The sequence below is a fragment of the Pogona vitticeps genome, chromosome 2 (assembly GCF_051106095.1).
Source record: "Pogona vitticeps strain Pit_001003342236 chromosome 2, PviZW2.1, whole genome shotgun sequence".
Lineage (NCBI taxonomy): Eukaryota > Metazoa > Chordata > Lepidosauria > Squamata > Agamidae > Pogona > Pogona vitticeps.
The window spans coordinates 51,260,131-51,269,634 of record NC_135784.1 but is presented as its reverse complement, the minus strand read 5'-3'; positions in this window follow the sequence as shown (position 1 = coordinate 51,269,634).

The following is a 9,504-nucleotide window of genomic DNA, read 5'->3' as shown; positions in this document are numbered from 1 at the left end:
CCAACATGTTTCAGTTTAGGGGAACAACCTAACCATGACTTATGAGCCTTTTGCTTTCCTATGCCAGCAGTAGGCAAAATGTGGCCCCTTCATGTTGTTGGACAGCAACTCACAACAGCCCTAGGAATAAGTGGACTAGTCCAGTGGTTCTTAACCTTTGTTACTCAGGTGTTTTTGAACTGCAACTCCCAGAAACCCTAGCCAGTACAGCTGATGGTGAAGGCTTCTGGGAGTTGCAGTCCAAAAACACCTGAGTAACAAAGGTTAAGAACCAGTGGACTAGTCCAAAACCATTCAGTGGGACACATTTTGCTCATTTCCTGGAGGTTGTCAGGCTTAGTTACATTTTGTCTAGATTTGACCATGACAACAAGCCATAAACATGGAAGTAAAACCTTCTACTTTTTTTAGCATCATGGGAGGGAAGACAACAAGCTCAAGGGTGTTGTATATAATTTTCAATATTTCATTGTTGTGCTTAAATTGGATCAAACTACACTTTTTATAAGTGCTTCTCACAATGTAATTCCTACACGTCCAAGCACACATAGGAATATGCACCTCTGATATAGGAAAACTGTGTGAATGTTAGCTCACCACCATTACCATTACCATTATCTTTATTATACTTGACTCAGGGAGATCTTTGAAACCTCTAATGGTAGTAAACACTGCAGTTTAGAGTGTAGTTCCACTCTATTCAGCACTAGTTAGGCCTCACCTTGAGTACTGCATCCAATTCTGGACACCACACTTTAAGAAGGATGCTGACAAGTTGGAACAAGTTCAGAGGAGGGCAGCAAGAATGATCATGGGGCTGGAAACCAAGCCCTATGAGGAAAGACTGAAAGAACTAGGTATATTTAGGCTGGAGAACAGAAGACTGAGGGTTGATATGATAGCAATTTTCAAATACTGTACAGTGGTGCCTCGCAAGACGATTGTCTCATGGGACGATAAACCCGCAAGATGTTTTTGCAATCACTGTGGCACTTCGCAAGACAGTTTTTCCTATGGACAATTTTTGCAAGACGATGTTTGGGTCCATGACTCGCAAGACAATTTTTTAAGGGACAATTTTTCGCAAGACAATGTTTTTGACAGTTGGGTCAATGACTTGCAAGACGATTTTTTTTTTAGGGACGATTTTTCACAAGACGAATGTCTTCAGGGTTTTTTGTTGTTGTTGTTTGGTTCAAATCTCAACCGTTATCACCTAGGATGCATTGTGCATTGTGCCGGGAAGATTTAAAAAGCCTCCCCAATGCAGCCTGGGTTCACTTTTCCATGTGCAGTTCCAAGGTTGACTTCGTGAGGAGCAACTGTGGTCTGTGTTGTGGGGCATCCTGTGTTTGGTGTGGTCTGTGTTGTGGAGGCATTCTGTCTTTGGAAAAGTTGGTGTGGTCTTTGGTGAAGTTGAAGCATTTCAGAACTTTTTGGCCAGCAAAAGGTAGGTGTGCATTTGTTCTCCTGTGTTGGTGGGGTGTGTGTGTTATGCCAAGTTTTGTTTTTATTTTTATTTTTTGTTAAGTTGCAGAGGAAAGGTGGTCGGCTTAGCTTGTGCTGGGGGGTTTATGCCAAGTTTTATTATTTTTATTTTTTTGTAAGTTGCACAGGAAAGTTAGGGGTTAGCTCGTGCTGCTGGGGGTTTGATGCCAAGTTTATTTTTTTTTATTTTGTAAGGCATCCTGTCTTTGGAGAAATTGGTGTGGTCTTTGGTGAAGTTGAAGTTTTTCAGAACTTTTTGGCCAGCAAAAGGTAGGTGTGCATTTGTTCTCCTGTGTTGGTGGGGTGTGTGTGTGTGTCATGCCAAGTTTTTTTTCTTAGCTTGTGCTGGGGTTTTTTATGTCACTTGTTTGTCCAGGGCAGTTTTGGCCAGTGGTGGGAAGGTGAAGCGGATGTAAAGCACTGCCTTTTGTTTTTGTGAACGTAGCAGCTGCTGACATGGGTCCCAAGAAGCCTGCTTCTGCAGAGGCCGGGAAGATGACGAAGGAGAAGATTACCCTTGAGATGAAGAAGGAGATCATCAGGAAGTACAACGGAGGCACGCGAATCGTGGACATTGCCAGGGAGTACGAGAGGAATCCATCCACCATCGGGACCATCGTGAAGATGAGATAGAAAATCCTTGCCACAGATGTAGCCAAGGGAGTTACCAGGATTGTGAGGAACCCACTGGAGGAGGTGGAGAAATTGCTGCTCATCCGGATGCAAGAGAAGCAGCGTTCAGGGGACACAGTGACTGAGTCTGTCATTTGCGAGAAGGCCAAGGCCTTGTACACAGACCTCGTGCAGCAACAGCCAGGAACCTCAGCCGAGCCAGAAGAATTCAAGGCAAGCAGAGGCTGGTTTGAACACTTCAAAAACAGATCTGGAATCCACAGTGTGGTCAGGCATGGAGAGGCTGCCAGTTCCTATGTTCCTGCAGCTGAGGACTTTGCCACGGAGTTCCTGGAGGTCGTGACGACACAGGGCTACCTTCCACAGCAGGTCTTCAACTGCAACGAGACCGGGCTGTTTTGGAAGAGGATGCCCAAAAGAACCTTCCTTACTCAAGAGGAGAGCAAACTACCTGGCCACAAGCCCATGAAGGACCGTCTGACCCTCCTCTTAGTCTCCAAATACTCTGTGATACTAGTTCCCTTCTATTTGGTGCTGTTTAGACCACATCTTGAGTACCATGTCCAGTTCTGGACATTTGAAGAAGGCGGCAAGCAAACTGGAACAAGTTCAGAAGACATAAACAAAGTTGATTAGAGGACTGGAAACAAGCCTTAAGAGAAAAGACTGAAAGAACTGGCCATGTTTTGCCTTGGGAAAAGAAGATCGAAGGGATATATCATAGTACTTTTTAAATACTTGAAAAGGGTCATACAGAGGAGGGTCAGTATCTGTTCTCAGTCATCTCATACGATCTGCTCACCACTTCTGGCAGGAGGTGAGAGGAAAAGCTTCGTGGCAAGGTCAAAGAGTAGCAAGCGGATCGCACACTGTAGAGCCATTCATAGAATTCCGCCATCCACATCTGCGGTGGATCAGTGAGTGGACTGTCCAGTCCCATTGGGATGGACCCTCTTTAACACCACCTGTGCAGGGATATTCATATTCATATATAAATACAAATACCCCCATCTCTATCCCAGAGTTCAGGACATGTAATAACGGGCTCAAGTTACAGGAAGCTAGATTTCATTTGACATCAAGAAAAACTTCCTAACTATTAGAGCAGTATGATAATGGAAACAGTTACTTCATGAGATGGTGAGAAATTCAGTGCTGGAGACATCCCAAGAGAAAATTGGACAATCTATCAGATCTACTTTGATTTATATTTCTGCACTGATGAGGGGCTGGACTCAATGGCCTTATAGGCTCCTTCTGGCTCTATTATTCCCTGATTCTATGATTAAATTACACAAACAACAGACAAACTGAAATTGCAAGAGACAAATACTAAATGGATGCCTATTCATAAAACAGAGGGATAGGTGCATGTGTGTAATTGCGAAGACACGTGTGATTTTAATACTCGAAAAACATGTATTTATTAGAAAATAAACCAGAGCATGTATGAAAAAAAACCCCAATGTAATCTGGAATCAAGACTTGTTTCTTAACAAGCTACACTACAATCATCATTCAAAACATTTTGTTTTACCTATGTTTCTCTGTGTGTGTGCGTTTGTGTGTGCACGTGCATGTGCACGCAGAGTACAACATTCAGCAGAAAAGAAACAAGTCCAATAAATATATTACAATGCTGCAGTAAGTAACTGAAAGAAAACTGCAATTCAACATAGCTTACGCAATAAAACATTTTCATTCATTATCAGTCACTGCAGATCCCTTGGGAAGTAAAGGAAAAATGTTTACAGAAAATGTAAACAAACATTTCAGAGAGACAGATGGGGGGAATGAATTACTTTCGTTTTCACATACAGTGAGTTTCAATGCCTGACAATAGTTCAGTTTTTCATGTGGAGCTATTTCTCAACTCATTTTATATCCAGTTACCTTTTGGACACACACAGGTTCTTAACATGTGGTAGTTAAGTGCTATGAGCACCATACAGCCAGAGTGGAAAAAGAATCCACCTTGCCTAGATTGTTCGTATGGAGCACCAGACCTCACTTCCTGCTGTTTATCTGTAGCTGCTCTTGAGAGACTACTAGACCTATAAGCCTCTCACAATCTTATATCAGGTCATCTCTATGGCAAGCTATTTCAGAGATGCAAGAAGGCAAAGGTGGTTGGGAATGAAACAAATGACTGTGTATTCCGTTGTTTGAATGACACATTCTGACCAGCTGCTGAAGTCAGGATTAGTGGCTACAGAGGTTAGTGGCTGCAGATGAATTTTAAAAATGGGAATAGAAATAGAGATAAATTCAGTTTGGCTATGCTAACTATAAGGGAAAGCTAGTTACGACATTATAGTGTGAAACAGCACTTCCCAGTCAACATTAATGTTAAAAAACATAACATGGGCTCTTATTTCATTTTTAGATCCTTTCATTAATTCCCGAAAGAGCACCTCTTAAACCTGAATGCTTCATTTTAACAAAAGAGAAAGTAACAAAACCTTTAGATTTTGTTTGTTCGTTCTTTCATCCTTTTTTTGCCAAATTACCCAGGAAATTATTAATTAAACAGTGTTGTGGGGACTGCTGAAGCAGCTTAAGAATGTCTAGGAGAAGAAGAGGAAACGTGACTTGACTTGCCTGGATTGGTTGGAATCTAGTGAAGAATGTTCTTTGCTTCAATCATTCCTTGTGCGTGGGATGTACGTGCTTCTGAGCTCCATGATGCCCTCCATCTTTATGGTACTGTCCATCTATGTCTATGGACCCTTTCTGCCTTTTTTTCCCCTGGACTTTCCCTTTTTCTTTGTTAGGATTATGTTTGCTGCTGCTGCTGCTGCTGTCACGCAGCTGCCTTTGGTGCCAGGATGCCACTTAGGGATTATATTTGGATCTCCCTCTACCCCTGATTTCTTGGTGACTTCCCCTAGTTTTTATTCCTTTCCCTTCTTGGATTATTTTTTGCTGCCTGTTGGTGGTGGACTCAAGGAACTGAAGACAAGACATAAGCAGTAGTGGACAGATAAATCTCTACGTATTCTATAAGTCTTTATGGCAGGGAATTGACTGTTTTGGTTTGTTTGGTTTCCTTGGCTTTTATTTGCTTCCTTGCCTTTCTTGGTTTTGAAGGGGTAGGTTTTTTTAAAAAAAATTTAAAAATTCGCTGTGTGTGCTAATTTTCCTGTTAGATTGATTTTTTACTGTGTTATTTGATTAATTTACTATGGACTGCCCACCCTGACTCTGCTTTGTTGAAGTAGTTTTTAAGTGTCCTTTACAGCTTTTGAATTGATTTTTTTGTTGTTGCCTGCTTTGCCTCTACTTTTTATAGTATTTTAAGGTATTATTAGGGCTTTTGGATGATTGCCAGATAGAACATAAATAGGGAAGAATTAAATGAAACAAATCAGAAGAAGTGGTCCCTTTCATTTTTAACCGGGGGAAAAATAATGAAAGATCCAAAAATGAATGGAAGTTTTGCTCAACTTAAATTACTCAATTTGAGTTGAGTAAAACAACTCAAATTGATTCAAACCCTAAAATTTTCCCCATGCACATAGCTAATTATGCCACAATTGAGTTGAGTAGTGGGGAGATACTAGGTAATTAAAGACGTCCTGCTTCTGTCCTCTGACTTGCCCAAGTTGTCAGTAATCTGTTTCATGTTTGAGATACATGAGAGTTCATGGATTCATATTCATATATAAATACAAACCCCCCATCTCTATTATTCACTCCTCACTTAGGCTATGCATCTTACCCATCTCTTGCCTCTGGCCCTATGCCTCAGGCTTTCCCATTTCCCTCCCTATCATTTTGCAAAATTGTGAGGTGTTCTCATGTGCTAAAACAATCAATTTCACAAGTGACATACATTAAACCCTCTATCTACCCAGTAAAATACCTCACTTTCTGTCCAAAAAACACACTTCCTGGGGGGAAAATCCAAGTTCCCATGTATTTTTATTTATTTATTTATTTATTGAATTTCTATCCTGCCCATCTAGACCAAAGGTCTACTCTGGGTGGTTATGTATGTCATGCAGTCAATTTAAAAAGTCAATTTAAAACATGGTAATCCTGAATCAAATACAGTTATGTTTCCTTAATGTAACCACATTCTCACCCAGAGCCCTTTACTTTCAGACTCCATCCCCATGCACAGGACATTGCTCCTTACTTCTGAAAGTTTTTTAAAGCATCTATTTGACTTATGGATCATCTTGACTACAGTGCTACAGCAAGAAACAATTGTCAAAAGCCCAGTGGGTGTAGTGGGGGGGGGGAAGCAAAGCATGCTGCTTATATACTGCCCCATAGTGCTTCAAGCACTCTCTGGGCAGTTTACAAGTTAATTATGCAGGCTACACATCGCCCCCCCCCCAGAAAGCAGGGTACTTTTACTGACCTCAGATGGATAGAAGGCTAAATTAACCTGCAGCCAGCTACCTAGGATTGAAGCCTCGGTCGTGAGCAGTTTTGGCTGCAGTACAGCAGTTTAACCACTGCACCACGAAGCTCACTGAAAGTATTGGGGTTGCCCCTAAATATATAAGGAGTTTATAATTAATTCTCTCTGGTGCTGGGAAAATGCTCACTTGTTCTGTCCTTTACTTCCCCCCGACTGAAAAAGTCAACTTGTTTATACAGTGGTGCCTCCACTTCTGACCATAATATTGATTGACTGATTGATTGGTTGATTTGATTTGATTTGATTTATACCCCGCCTATCTGGGCTACCAGTCCACTCTAGGTGGCTTCCATACAAAAACAGACAATAAAATACAGAAAAATACATGCTGATTCAGTAACAGCTACAATAAAATAAAATAAAAAATAGGAAAGTAAGAGAAAGAAAAGAAAAAAAATAAGAGTTGGCTGGAGGGAAGGCCTGAATGAACAACCATGTTTTAAATTGGGTTTTAAAGATGCCCAGCATACGCACGAATCTCTGGAGGGAGACTGTTCCAGAGGCGAGGAGCCACCGCCGAGAAGGCCCAGTTTCGTGTTTTCTCCTTCCGGGCCTCTCTCGGTGTCAGGCTCCTCGGCCTCACCTCCTGAATCACGCAGGTGATCTGGGTAGACCTTGGTGGAAGCAGGCGTTCCGCCAAATATTGAGGTCCTAAACTGTTTAGGGCCTTGTAAGTAAGCATTAAAACTTTGAAGTAGATGCGGAAACGAATGGCCAGCCAATGCAATGTAGCCAGCGTTGGATAAATATGTTGCCATTTTCTCACTCCAGTGAGGAGTCTGGCCACTGCATTCTGCACCACCTGAAGTTTCCGCATCAGCCTTAAAGGCAGCCCCACGTAGAGCATGTTACAGTGGTCTAATCTTGAGATTACGAGCGCATGTACCAAGGTAGTGAGCGCCCCCGTGTCGAGGTAGGGTCGCAGACGGGCAATCCGCCAAAGATGGAAAAAGGCGGTGCAGACTACTGACACCACCTGCATTTCCATGGTGAGCGTCGGGTCCAAATATATGCCCAGGCTGTGAACCCCATTATTCGCAGCCAGCGTTGCCCCCCCAACGTGAGAGAGTCACCCAAGCCGCCTACCACGGGGACACCCACCCTCAGAACTTCCGTATTGTCTGGGTACAGCCTCAGCCCATTCTCCTGCATCCATTGCAGTACGGCCTCCAGGCAGCGCTGAAGGGACAGGACGGCATCACCTGCAGTTGGTGAAAAGGAGATGTAGAGCTGGGTGTCATTGGCATATTGATGACACAAAGCCCCACATCCCATGATGACCCCACCCAGCGGCCTCATATAGATGTTAAACAGCATTGGGGAACATAATCTGTTCCAAAAGACGGATGTAACTCGAAATGGTCGTAAGTCGAAGCACCATTTCCCATAGGAATGCAATGAAGTACAATCAATCCATTCCGGCCAAAGGGAAAAAAATCACAAAAAATCACTGCAAGACTAATTGGAAACGTGATTAATTCTTCGGGCTGAAGGGGGGGAAGAAAAGCAATCAAGTGTGCAAGACCCATTGGAAATGCACAGAAAACAAACAGAGCAGATTGGAAATGCACAGAGAACAAAGGGGGCAGGTCGGAAATGCAAAGAAAACAAAGGAAAAAGCAAGGGAAGCATGCAAGACCCATCGGAAATGGGTACCCCAAAAAAGCAATCAAAGCCCCAGACCCATTGGAAATGGGGGGTGGAAAAGCCAACAAACAAACACACCTCCAAGATTCATTGGAAATGGTAAAAACACTCCAAAAAGCAACAAAAACACCCAAGACCCACCAGAAATGGGGGGGAAGACCCAAAACAAACAAGCCCCCAAGACCCATCACAGCACAGAAACATAACCCCCGAGCTCAAAACCACGCTGCAAAAACACCCAGAACAGTTTTTAAAAACAGAAAACAGCACCTTACTTTACAAGGCAGCCTGAAGCCTCCCTGCAAACACACACACACGCTCTCAGAAACAGAAGGAAGCAGTCCCAAGCCTCCGACAATGATGCACACTCTCTAACTGCTGGGGTCAAAGACCTACAAGGAAGCAGCCTCATCACCACCTGCAGTTAGCAATTTGAATTCCCTGCCTTTTCCCTGCCTTTTTCTGTTCATAAATGGAAGCTCCAGTCACAAGTAGAAGCAATATTTTGTCGCCGGAGCTTGTTGTAACTCGAAATGATCATAAGTATGGATGTTTGTAAATTGAAGCACGACTGTATTTTGTTACATTTTAGACTGCAAGAGAGCTCAATATATAGCTGGAATGCTGCAGTTTTGATAAACAGCAATGTCTCAAAAATATTTGTTCAACAAACAGCATGCCTCTGATTGATCAGTGAATACAATTCTGTAAGACAGGTAAATGGTATAGCCTGTTACTACCAAATGGTCTGTGTATGTGTCTTTGTGTGTGTGTGTTTATGTGTGCGTGTGCATGTGTGTGTGCGCGCACCAAAACAGCACTGTCTATTTAGATCTTTGTTTATTAGATGCTTTATATATATATATATATCAAAGAAAGTTCTGGCCTTCTTAAAATGCTATAACAATCCCTTTCCACCATCTCAAGTGTGGAAAACTGGATTTGCTTTAACACTGATTTATTTATTATTCTTTCTAAACATGCAGTGACACTTCTGACTTAATAGACACTTGATTTTGTTTTTGAAGTACAATACACTTGAACAAGGATCAGTATTATAAAACTCAAGTGCAGCTACAGAAAGCACAGTATTCATTCATCATTCAACACTTTTGGATGAAGCATACAAACTTGTATTCTGTGTGTTTTAAGACATAAAATACGTTGAACCATACACAAGCACTTCATGTTTGCTGACTAGATATTACTAGATAGGTTACTAAGATCATAAGGAAAATTACTGCTGACCCAAAGAAAAAGAGGAAGAGAGAAAAAGAGAATATGAGCCTAGAACATAAACTATG